Consider the following 12,912-nt stretch of genomic DNA (forward strand, 5'->3'; position numbering starts at 1 on the left):
TCTACAGCCTCTCTATCATAGCAGGTGATACTGTCAGTGCCTGTTTCTACCCTTACCATCTAGCAGAGGCATGTCAAGAGTTGTCCTAATGGAAAAATAAGGTAACTCAAAATCAGCAGATTCATTTGTGGTTGGTAGACCTGAGGGAAAGCAATCCCCACTGTTTCTGGGAATCAAAATCTCCTCACTCTTCTGGCAGACTCTCTGCTCTTCTTCCAGGTTCTCTAGCTAGATCTCTTGGTTTCAGTGGCACATATGGTTTCTCAAGCGGGACAGCCTCTCAACAATCTGATTTTGTCGTATATCCACATTGAGTCTGTATGAGCTAGTTTTGTATACATAGTAGGGGAGGTGGAACTAATATCTCCTGTGCTGCATGCAAATCCACTCTCACAATGTTCTTGTTGGAGCTCCTGAAACCCAGAATGGTTCATCAGAAGAATGGAGTATCGCTCCTGAAATTTAGTGACACAAGAAATGCTTAAGACAATAAAAAGATCCAGTAACTTTTATGCCACTTGTGACATGTAGTTTTTTTTATCATTTATTTAATTGACTACACCCTCTGCTCCCACCGCTAACAAAGAAGAACTCGCTCTGATCATGGCTGCAAACATTCACTTGAAGAAAACCCAAAAGATGATAGTTATAAAACTGGGGAGCTTGAGAGAGAACTAGAGATTCATGCAGGCAAATTTTCTCCATTGCTAATGGAGCCCTCTACATTCACCAAAGGAGCACAAGCCAGGCTTAGGACCTGACGCTCGCATTTCCTAGATGGAAGCATGCAGCACTGTTACTGAACCTTGATGGTGCATTAAGGACTTCCAAGTATGACTAGAATGCTATCTGACAACTTATGCTCAATTGTTCTTTAGTTTTTGAAATATATTGATTAGTTTTCAACAATACACAAGACCCTTTCCTCCTACCCCACCTCCTCTAAAAAAGAATACAACAGTGTTAACAAGTTGGGAGATGAATGCTTGGCTGCATGGATGGTGTCATCAAGAGTATTTCGGATTCCTGGACCATGGGATGATTTTCCAAGGGCTGGTGAGCAGGGATAGTGTGCACCTATCAAAGAAGGGAAGAAGTGTCTTCAGCAGCAGACTGGCTAACCTACTGAAGAAGGCTTTAAACTCGAATCATTGGGGCAGGGTGATCAAAGCCCCCAGTTGAGTATAATCCCTAAGATAAGTGAATCACTAAATACCTCTACGCAAATGGGAAAAGGGGGCAATGTCTGGAAAGCAGTACTACTGCTTGAAGTATAGGAAACAAGGTTCTGGATCTAGAGGTTGTGATGGAAGAGGCTGAGTTGGATTTAGTGATGATCACAGAGACATGGTTCACAGAGAACCATGAATGAGATATAGTTATACTGGGGTATAATCTATTCAGGAAAGACAGGACAGGAAGAAAAAGAGAGGGAGTGGCATTATATGTTAAAGATCAAATTAAAGCCACACAATTGCAGGATCTGCAGGGTAACGAAGAGGCACTATGGGTCAATCTGGAAAGAGGGAATGGAAAATGTATTTATATTGGTGTGACTTACAAGCCTCCTTCACAGACAGAAGTAGTGGACAGAGATTTAATAATAGACATTCAGAATATAGTTGTAAAAGTGGAAGTATTACTAATAGGTGATTTTAACATGCCAGATGTTGACTGAGGTATCCCTATTGTGGGGTCTTCTAGAAATAGGGAGATCCTGGATTCTCTACAAAAAGAACTGTTCCAGCAGTTGGTAATGGAACCCACATGGGATGGGGCTATACTGGACTTAGTACTTACAAACGGGGAAAGTATTTCAGAGGTTATAGTGGGTAATCATCTGGCATCCAATGATCACTGCATGGTGTGGATTAATATTAAGACAGATGTAGAGAGAGCTAATTCAAAAGTAAAGGTTCTAGACTTTTAAAAAACTAACTTTGTTCAAATGGGGGATTATATCAAGGAATTTTTGTCTGGATGGGAACATCTGGAAGACGTAGGAAAGCAGTGGCCAAAACTGAAAGGAGCTATTGTAAGGGCAACAAACCATTTTGAAAGAAAAGTAAGTAAAAGTAAGAAAATAAGGTCACTTTGAAAAAGTAAGGAAAAAAGGTTAGCTTTCATAAACTACAAAAAGATCGCAGAAAAATGAAGACAGGCTAAAATATCTGGAAAAGTTAACAAAGGCTGGTTGAGCAGTCAGGAAAGCAAAGATGCAAAAGAAAAAAAAAATAGCTGACACAAACAAGGGGAAAGACATTTTTTAGGTATATTAGTAATAGGAAGAAGTGCAACAGTGGCATTGTGAGACTAAAAGGTGAAGAGAAGAAATATGTAGAAGCTGATAAAGATAAGACTGAATTGCTTAACAAATATTTCTGTTCTGTGTTCACAGCTGAAGCACCAGGGGTGGGACTGCAGAAGCCAAATGCAAATAGTGATGAAGGTGTGGTAAATCCTCATCAATTTTCAGAGGATTGTGTTCATGAGGAACTAAACTAAAGGTGGATAAAGTGATGGGACCAGATGGTGTACAACCAAGGGTAATGAAGGAACTTAGGGAAGTTCTGGCAACTCCGCTGGCTAACCTTTTCAATGCTTCTCTAGAATTAGGAATTGTACCAGAGGATTGAAGGGCCAATGTGGTCCTTCTCTACAAAAGTAGAAGTAAGAAAGAAGTAGGGAACTACAGGCTGGTAAGTCTGACTTCTGTTGTAGGTAAATTAATGAAAACGCTTTTGAAACAGATTAGTGATGTTTCTGGAATCCAGTGAATTACAGGATCCAAAGCAACATGGATTCGCTAGTGGCAGGTCTTGTCACACAAATCTGATCCATTTCTTTGACTGGGTGAGTAGAGAATTACATAGAGGGAGTGCATTAGATGTGGTGTATTTAGATTTTAGCAAAGCCTTTGACAGTGTTCAGCACAGGTATCTAATAAATAAACGGAGTGATCTCGGTATGGGCCCAAAAGTGATGGACTGCGTCAGGAACTGGTTAAGTGGAAGGAGACAAAGGATAGTGGTCAATGGAGATCTCTCTGAGGAAAGGGATGTTACCAGTGGTGTGCTTTAAGGAGGAAAGGGATGTTACCAGTGGTGTGCCTTAAGGTTCGGTTCTTGGGCCTGTTTTTTGTAAGCAATATTGCTGAAGGTTTATCAGGTAAGATTTGCCACTTGTGGATACCAAAATCTGCACTGGACACCCCTGATGGTGTGAATAACATGAGGAAGGACCTAGCAAAGCTTGCAGAATGGTCTGAAATTTGGTAGCTAAGAGTTAATGCTAAGAAATGCAAGGTCATGCGTTTGGGCTGAAAAATCCTGAGGGAACAGTACAGTTTAGGGGGTAAAGAACTTTTGTGCAAGAAAGAGAAGCGGGTCTTGGGTGTGATAGTATGTGATCTAAAAGGTAGCTAAATAGATTGAAAAGGCACCAGTGAAAGCTAGAAGGATGCTAGGGTGCATAGGGAGAGGTATGGCCAGTAGTGGCAAAACCCACCAAATTAGTGCTGTTAAACTGTGTAGAGGAAAGAGTGCCACAAACTCTCTCTCCAATAGCAGCCATTTAAGCACTTCTAGGGCTTCCAAAGGAGCAAACCAGAACACCGCTGCAGCTACAAGAAATGCATAATGATACAATTTAAAATCTGGAAAATTTATCTCCCTCCCAACTCCCTGAACAACTTAAGCTTCCGTAAAGCAATATGTAAAGGTTTCCTTTTCCAAAGAAAATGGGATACTTTTATAGAACACTGTGCAAACTCTGAATAAATAAGAACACGATGTTAATTATTTTCCTCTTTAAGTAGAATAACCTGGAGACTGTCTGATCAGGAGTACTGTAAGGATACACACATTTAGATAAAAGAATATCCCCAAAACTACAATTTGCAAACGGCTAGTTCCACTCAGAAATTGTATGTAGATCTATGACTTCTGATGAAGCTCATCATGAGCAACAAAATATATTATGGCATATAGTGGATTATGTTATCCCTAGTCTATTATGAAATTACAAAACATTTTAATTAAAATCATGGAAGATTTATCCCAATTATTTGCAGAATTTCTCTAATACAGACATCAATGCTTCAGAACTGGCTTCACTGATACTTATCTCTAACTCTATTAAAAAAAAAAAAATAGTAAGACAATATAAAAAAAAAACAACTTTATTGCATCATTTCCTATTAACACCCATTATTGGATCAAAAATCCCACCCCTCCCCAATTTAATTTCAGCAAAGAAAAACAAGTAATGTCAAACTGTGAACTATGCCAAATTATTCCACAAATTGCCTGCTAGAGGTATCTTCAGGTCTGCGCAGACAAAAGTGAAATGGTCTGGCCACATATGAGCAGCAGAAAAAAAGAACCTTTGTTTCCCATCCTAGTTCATTTGCAGTCTACCCTACACTTGTATCTCCAAATTCAGTTCGTATAAAAGCAAGTAGCTTAGGAATGTTGTGTTAAAGCTTCGTAAGACCTTGCTTGTTATGGTTAGCTTCTAAGAATTTACACATTATTGCTCTGAATGTTAAGTTATACCCAATTATTCCCAAAAGGTGAATGTGACTGAAGGTCAGACCTAAATAGCTTGTCTGAATGGGAACAGATGAGGTTACAGCTATTAAACGCAACCGAAAATGAATAAAATTAAAGTGCGTGTGTGTGTGTGAGTAACACTTGTCTTTTCCCAGTGCAATTATAAATATGCACCGAGGAATACAAAAATGCCTGCTGCAATCTAGTCTGGTTGTTGCTATTGTGCTCGGCTCTTTTCCCAGGACAGCTGGGTAAGTGTGAATGCCATTTCATCAGGCGTCTCTAGGTAAAATATTTTAAAATTCTGATATCTCACCAGAAACACTTGTTAATGTAAATCACCATCACAAGTTTTTGTCTTCACCAACTAGTCTGCCAAACAAATTGATTTACTGTGCTAGTGGAGCAATATTCGCTAAACACATGGCTAGACTATATGCAATGTATGGTATGCTGATAAAACATATACAATGATACGGAATAAAGAGATTTTTTTTTTTTCTCAAAAGCTTGTGGTGTGTGATAATACAGTAAATATTCAATATTTCATGCTGCCCATTTCTATCATATTATTTCATATCATGTAAGCTGGCTGCAGCTATTCTGACACCTCCCTCTCGCACCAATGGGAAATAAATATTCAGACAATGTCATTCAAACACCTGTGTGATCTCCCAGTTAAGTACAATTAATCCTTTCATTCTGTTTGCATGTACTGTTTAAATCAGTGGTTCCCACACCCTGTCCTGGGGAACCCCCTGCCAGTCGGGTTTTCAAGATATCCCTAATGAATATGCATGAGAGAGATTTGCATACCTGTCGCTTCCATTCTATGCAAATCTCTCTCATGCATATTCATTAGGGATATCTTGAAAACCCGACTGGCTGGGGGTCCCCCAAGACAGGGTTTGGGAACCACTGGTTTAAATGCAAGTACAAATTGGGACGCCTTCAGCAGGACCTCTATTTGCTTGATTAATTTGACTTTTATTCATTTGTTTACATGTCTTAAATAACTCTTCTGTTCAAAGTGGTTTGCATTCAGGTACTCGAGTATTTCTCCCCATCTGTCCTGGCGGGCTCACAATCTAACTACAGCAGTGATTCCCAACCCTGTCCTGGAGGAACACCAGGCCAATCGGGTTTTCAGGCTAGCCCTAATGAATATGCATGAGAGAGATTTGCATATGATGGAAGTGATAGGCATGCAAATTTGCTTCATGCATATTCATTAGGGCTAGCCTGAAAACCCAATTGGCCTGGTGTTCCTCCAGGACAGGGTTGGGAACCACTGAACTACAGTATCTGGGGCAATGGAGTTTTAGGTGATTTGCCCAGGGTCACAAGGAGCAGCACAGGTATTGAACCCACAACCTCAAGGTGCTGAGGTAGGGGCTTTAACCACTGGGCCACCCCTCCACTCCTATTAAAATTAGTGTGGTAGCTTTGATATCTGCAGTTCCTTCTTTGGGCTGGGATGAATCACTGTGGTAAACCATTCTTAGAATCTTACAGGTATTCGTTACAGGAGAATCATGGGAGTCAGTACCACACAGATATTAGATCAGACCTTGACAAATCTTAGGTACTAGGTTGCCATGACATGTAGCAATTTTGCCTTAGCATCTAGGATTTTTTTTTGGTTCCCAATACAGCAACATATGTGGGGTTAATAAAGAACAGTTTGTTCCTTTGGTCGGATACCTTATGGCTCTAGGTGAGTTTGATCCTCACAATGCTCAAATCTCCTACCCTGGACTTACAAAACTTGAGACAGAGACCAGCATGAGAGTTCAGGTACTCTATGGTTCAAACTCTCTTAATAGTGGTGTTGTGTATGACCAATGGAAATGGCTGCTCTGAGTGTGGTCTAGGCATGCTCTTGGCAGGACTAGGGAAGGCCCAAAATATGGATGTCCAACTATGTTTAAAAAGATGAATGGTGTTATTTACAGCTGGTACTTGTCATATCTGCTCTGGTTGAGCAGCTATTCACTAGAGAGATTAAGGTACAACACTTCCTTAATCCCCCAGTAGTTGCTGTCCCCCTTCCCGAATGAGAAACCTGCAAGGGATACCAGACTCTAATACAGTTTGGGGTATTAGGGACATTCTTAAGACAGCAGTATTGATTAGGGACCTCGGTTCAAATCCCATTTCAGCATCTCTTTGTTTAATTATGAGCCCTCCAGGGACAGACAAACACCTCCTGTACCTGAATATATGACGCCCGCAAACGTGAAGGTTATTGAAGTGGTGGGCATTCAGATGCAGTCAGTGGCACAGTGAGGGTAGGAGGCACCCGGGGCCGTGGTGCCCCCCTCTCCCTCTTCTCCACCCCCACTCTTTCCCCGCTCCCCCCACCGTATGCGCCTTCCCTTCCCCCTGTACTGCATGAGCTTCACCGGTGCGAGCAGCATCTCCAACCTGCCGCCCATGCCAGACATGGCTCTACCTCTGATGTCACTTCCTGGTCTCCTGTAACCAGGAATTGATTTCAGAAATAAAGCCGAGGCCAGCGCAAGCATCAGGTTGGAGTTGCTGCTCGTACTAGTGAAGAGTTAGAGGTACGGTGGGGAAGGGAAGGCACGCACATGGTGGGGGTGGGGAATAAACGGGGGTAAAGAGGAGGAGAGGTACTGGCATCCCCACCAAGATGACGCACCGCCCTGACCTCTTACTATGCCACTGGATACAATAGGTAACATATACAGTAGGTAAAGTAAACGACAGCAGACAAACAGCAGGCCATGACAGTAAATGATAGCAGTCCATCCAGTCTGCCAAATAGTCACAAGGATTATACTGTACATTCACAGTTAAATTGTCTTTTTTCTTTAATATTTCTGGGTCATAGACTGTAGAAGTCCATCCAGTACTGTCTTTAAGTTTCCACTACTGGAGTTGCCATTGAAGCTCACTCCACCCTATCCTAACCATCTTGCCACTAGAGCTTCCATCAACACCCTCCCGAACCCATCCTAAACTGAATCACCATAGACGGGACACAGACCATGCAAGACTGCCCAGTACTGGCCTTAGTTTGTTTTATACCAATCATTTTCTAATGAAAGATCCTCTGTGTTCATCCCTTGCTTTTTTGAATTCCGTCATCGTTTGCATCTCCACCACCACCCTCTCCATGAAAATGAATTTCCTAACATTACTCCTAAGTCTGCCACTCCGCAACCTGAATTCATACCCTCTAGTTTTATCATTTTCCCTTCTCTGGAAAATATTTGTTTCTATATTAATACCTTTTATGTAAACGTCTGTATCGTATCTCCCCTGTCCTTCCTCTAGGTCTTCTAGTCTCTTCTTGTATGTCGTTTGGCGCAGACCCCCTACTATTTTTGTTACCTTCCTCTGGACCGCTTCATGTCTTCTTATATCCTTAGCCAGATATGGCCTTCAAAACTGAACACAGCACTCCAAGTGGGGCCTCACCAATGAGCTGTACAGGGGCAGCAACATCTCCTTTCTTCTGCTGGTTATGCCTCTCTCTATACAGCCAACATCTTGTCACATTGTTTCATCACCTTCAGATCCTCAGACACCATCACCCCAAGGTTTCACTTCCCATCCGTGCATATCATCCTTTCAACTCCCAGCATGTATGGCTCCCTTGGATTTCTACTTCCCAAGTGCATCACTCTGCACTTCTTTGCACTGAATTTTAGTTGCCAAACATTAGACCATTCTTCTAACTTCACTGGCACAAGCAGCATCTCCAACCTTCTGCTTGTGCTGGCCTTAGCTCTCCCTCTGATGTGACTTCCTGATCCTGCATGCAGCAGGGGAGGGGCGGAGAAGGACCAGGGGCAGAGATGTTCTGGCACCCCCACCAAGACAGAATCCAGGGCAGCCCGCTCCTCTCGCCCCCCCCCCCCCTTACTATGCCACTGTGTCGGTCAACAAATTTCTAATCCAGGTCACTGTTTTGGATTCTAAATTCAGCCCGTCACGTTTATTCAAGAGCCTCCAATGACGAACTATGTCAATGGCATTGCTGAAATCTAAGTAAATTACATCTAGCACATGTCTTTGATCCAATTCTCTGGTCGTCTAGTCAAAGAATTCAATCAGATTCGTTTGGCACGATTTACCATTAGTAAAACCATGTTGCCTTAGATCTTGTAATTCACTGGCTTCTAGAAAGTTCACTATCCTTTCCTTAACTATACTTCTATTATTTTTCCTATAACTGAAGTGAGGCTTACCGGCCTATAATTTCCTGCTTCATCTCTGTGACCAGTTTTGTGAAGAGGGACAGAACAAATTAACAAGCCTGCAAACTCTGTGGCTTTGGGCCACTTTGAAGGTAGAGCAGCCTGAAACATCCATTAAAGTGCTTTTAACATTAGAAATAGAAATGGTTAACAAGACTGCAAACTCAGGGCACATTGACAGGACATACAAGAGGTTTCAGAAAATGTATTTATGACATGGTTAAAATCAATAGGGCTATGAATCGAAGACAGCTAGAGGTTGAAGATGTAAAAACAATTTTAACCTCACCCCAATAAAGTGCTTGGAATCTAATAGTGCACGGATAAACTCTACACATGTCCTATTTTTAAAACATATCTTTCCAGCACCTGCTGCTTGCCACTATCCAAGACAGGATGATGGACCTAGGTCAGTCTGATCTAGTTCAGGCAATTCATGCATACCCATGCCATTAAACTGGTTCTGTCCACTGCCCCAGGTTTATAGTTTATTATTTATATTCCACCTTTGTACAAGGTAGAGATCACAACTGTTCATACATAATATAAAAATACTAAATACTTAAGTGATCACATTACATAACAACCAATAACCAAAAATAAACTCTGTTTCAACAGCACCTACATCTGAGAGCAGCTTGTCTCTAAACTATTCTTACATTTCCCAGGCAGTATTTACTCCCATCACCTGAGCAAGTGATCATAAATAAAGGTTTCAGATTAACCTTTTCTGCAAGTTTCAGTAGCTATCATGAATATCCTTGAATCAAATATAACACACATTAAACCACTGCAAAGGCAGTGGCTCAAAGCATTATTATTGCATTCCACTCAAAATAATAAAAAAGAACCATTACAAAGTAGCTGTGGCGGGCCATTTTTGATTTGATGTCTAAGTCTGACTTTGGACATTTTCAGCAGCACATCCAAATACTGGATAGAGAAAATGACCATTTTCGAAACCAAAAAAGTCTATCTTGTTTTTTGTTTTTTTTTCAAAAATGACCAGTTCTAGACGTGCTCGCTCTAAGTGGCATCTATCTTTTTTTGACCATTTTCGAAAAACGTCCAAATGCAAAATGTACAAAATAATCCATTGGGAGGTAGGAGGCCACACAGACATCCAAGTAGAGCATTGGGGCACCCTAGGGGGCACTGCAGTGATCTTCATATACAGTAAATAGTCCCAGGTACACATCGCATCATAACCCCCTTACATTGTACAGGGAGCCCTCCAAAACCCACCCAAAACCTACTGGACCCACCTGTCTACCACCCCAATAGCTCTTATGCCTGCAGATTGCACCTATATGTCAGCAGAGAAAGGTTTTGGTGGGCATACACTTTCCACCACACGTGCACTAGTTAGGGTGGGATATGAGCCATGGTCCCCCTTTTCAGGGGTCCACTGTATTAATTACCAGGCTACTCAAGACACCTGCTTGCTGCTCTACTAGGACTGGCCATAACATCAGCAGCTGGCACAGAGAAAGAAATACACAGTTTAGTTCACATCTTTGGGGGGTGGGAGGGGGGTCAGTGACCACAGGGGGAATGTGGAGGATGTTTCCAGAGATCATCTGGTCAGTTGGACACCTTTTTGGCATTTATTCATTTTTAAAACAGGTCTGCTGAGAAAGGGAATAGAAAATCATCTAGAAAGAAGGTTTTAAAAAATGGCGATTTGGATGTTTTGGTGATCCAAACAGCCGTATGCTACTTTATGACATCTTTCGGACATTTTTCTTTTTTGAAAATGAGCCCCACAGACACTTTAAAACATTTTAATAGACAAAATCAACTGCTTTTATTTTTCAGTTTGTTATTATTTCTGGATGATTATTCTGGGAAATAAAAATAGTCATAGCAAACTGAATCCCAATAAAAGGTGATGCTGTTGTGTTTGTTGGCTGAAACTTGTTCTGCAAGCATTACTCTAGCAATGCACATCTAGAATATATATATAGTAAATATAAGATATGGAAAATGATCATAGACAAAAGAGAACCATTTCAACAGCCTAGTCAAATCAACATGTGCAATATAAAGGTTTAATCTGCCAAGCTAAGCAAAACCAAAGTCACGGAAAAGCAAACTACTGATATATTTAGGCTTTGTGTTAATTTAATGGGAGCAGAAGCAGCATAAATAAATACATTAAAAAAAATTTTAAAAAAATATATATAGTATTTAAGCCCGTTACATTAACGGGTGCTAGAATATATGTCTGTCTGTCTTTCTTTCTTTCTGTCTCTCTCTCTCTCTCCTTGGCTCCCTTTTTCTGTCTCTTTCTGTCACTCTCCCTGCCCCTGTGTCTTTCTTCCTTTGTCTGCCTCCCTCCCTCCTGCTGTCTGTCTGTCATTCTTTCCCTCCATTTCCCTGTGCAGTAGTATTTCCACCCCACTTCCCTGCAACAGCATTTCCCTCCCCCCCCCCCCAATTTCCCTGTGCAGCAGCAGCGGTATTTGTCTTTTCCTCCAGGTCCCTGTGCAGCAGTTGCAGCATTTCCCCCACCCCTTCCCTTACCGCGATCTTGCCTGCTCCATTCGGCCCCTCCCCTGCATTCTGGTCTGCTGCAATCTGGCTGCTCCGTTCGGCTCCTGGCGGCTGGAGTCCTCTTCTTTGTCGGCCCCCCCTTCCCTTCCCGTGGTCTTGAGCTTCGGTCTGTTCTGGCCTGCTTGCCTTGCCGTATTTTTTTTTATAGTTGAAAGACGCGGCGGTGGCTCCTCTCATGATCCCCACCTGCGTCGGAAGTCTGAACGCAGGCGGGGATCGTGAGAGGAGCCACCGCTGCGTCTTTCAACTAAAAAATGCAATACGGCAAGAAGCAGGGCAGACCGAAAAACAGAACTGTAAGCTGCGCATGTGCACTTCCTATGGGTCGCTACAGCTCATGGAAAACCGGCGCACGCATAGGAAGTGCGCATGCGCGGCTTACCGTTTTATTATATATATATATATATATATATACACACACACACACACGCATACCCATGAGCATAAAACAGAACACTTTTTTTTTCTTTTTTAATAATCTAGGCACTGCAGAGTCCAACCCAGAAGCTACTGGCATAATACCTGGAGTCTGTATCCCCTTGGCCACTGCAAAAAGATCGCTTGCATAAGTTTACGCCCTTGGATGAGACTCTGATCAATGTGCATGATTGAAGAGGAGGCCTAAACTAGCTCCTAGCTGTGCAGATTGGACATGGGGGAGGAGGCTTGATTCCCAATGCTGCTGAGTCTTGGCGTTGGTCTAGGGCTGGAATTAGTGCCCCCCAGAGTTTCCCCAGCAGCATGGGATGGGGGTCCAGCACATGATAATTTGAAGGCAGCATCAGGACTGCAAGATTCTCTGAGTCCAGGGCAGGGGTTTCACTGGTAGTGGAGTCCTAAGCCAAGCGAACCATGGTGGACTGTGGCAGGGTCAGTGAGAGCAGAGCCCATCCCCAGAGGTAGGGTTACCATATGGCTCCAGCAGAAAGAGGACAGATTGAGACATCCAGGCTTTAATTCCAATGAAAGTAATGGAAGTAAGGAGGCCAGATTGAGACATCTGGGTTTCACTTCTACAAGAAAGTATTGGAAGTAAAACCCAGATGTCTCAATCCATCCTCCTTTTTCTGGGCCTGAGCAGTAGCAAATGAGAAAGGCAGAACAAGAGAGCTGCTGTTTGCTGGAATCTAGGTATAAGAAAAAACAAACAAACAAAAAGGCATGGAATCCCGTTGTACTTAGTTCCAATGCTGAAACTGAGCTAATGAATCCTGTACTACAGTTGTGCAGGGTAAGTGATGCTTGGTCCTGGGGCAGATTTCTCCTGCTATTTGTATCCCTTCCTTCCTTACAGAGATGAGCAGTAGTGGTTCACAAACCTTTCCTGCTTCCTCCGCTCTCAGTCTGCTTGCTACAGCATCACAGACAGGGAAGATGCAAACCTGAACCAACTCAGGAGCGCCTCATGGCTGTATAGGATTCAGTACCTGCTGAATTCCGGAAAGCTTTATTTTTTTGTTTTGTTTTAATTTGATTGGTTATTGGGCAGAACCTCTGAACCTGCCCAACAAAAAATTCACTAAAGGATTCACTAAAGGAACTGAATCCTCTGATGGCATAACACACTCCTATGT

General features: G+C 42.3%; 1 protein-coding gene across 5 annotated transcripts in view; it reads right to left on the reverse strand.

Annotated features, from left to right (window-relative positions):
- The window catches only part of RALGAPA2 (Ral GTPase activating protein catalytic subunit alpha 2), a 1,036,168-nt gene that overhangs the window by 3,113 nt on the left and 1,020,143 nt on the right, over positions 1 to 12,912 (reverse strand). The window lies entirely within an intron of this gene.

The sequence above is a fragment of the Geotrypetes seraphini genome, chromosome 3, assembly GCF_902459505.1.
Source record: "Geotrypetes seraphini chromosome 3, aGeoSer1.1, whole genome shotgun sequence".
NCBI lineage: Eukaryota > Metazoa > Chordata > Amphibia > Gymnophiona > Dermophiidae > Geotrypetes > Geotrypetes seraphini.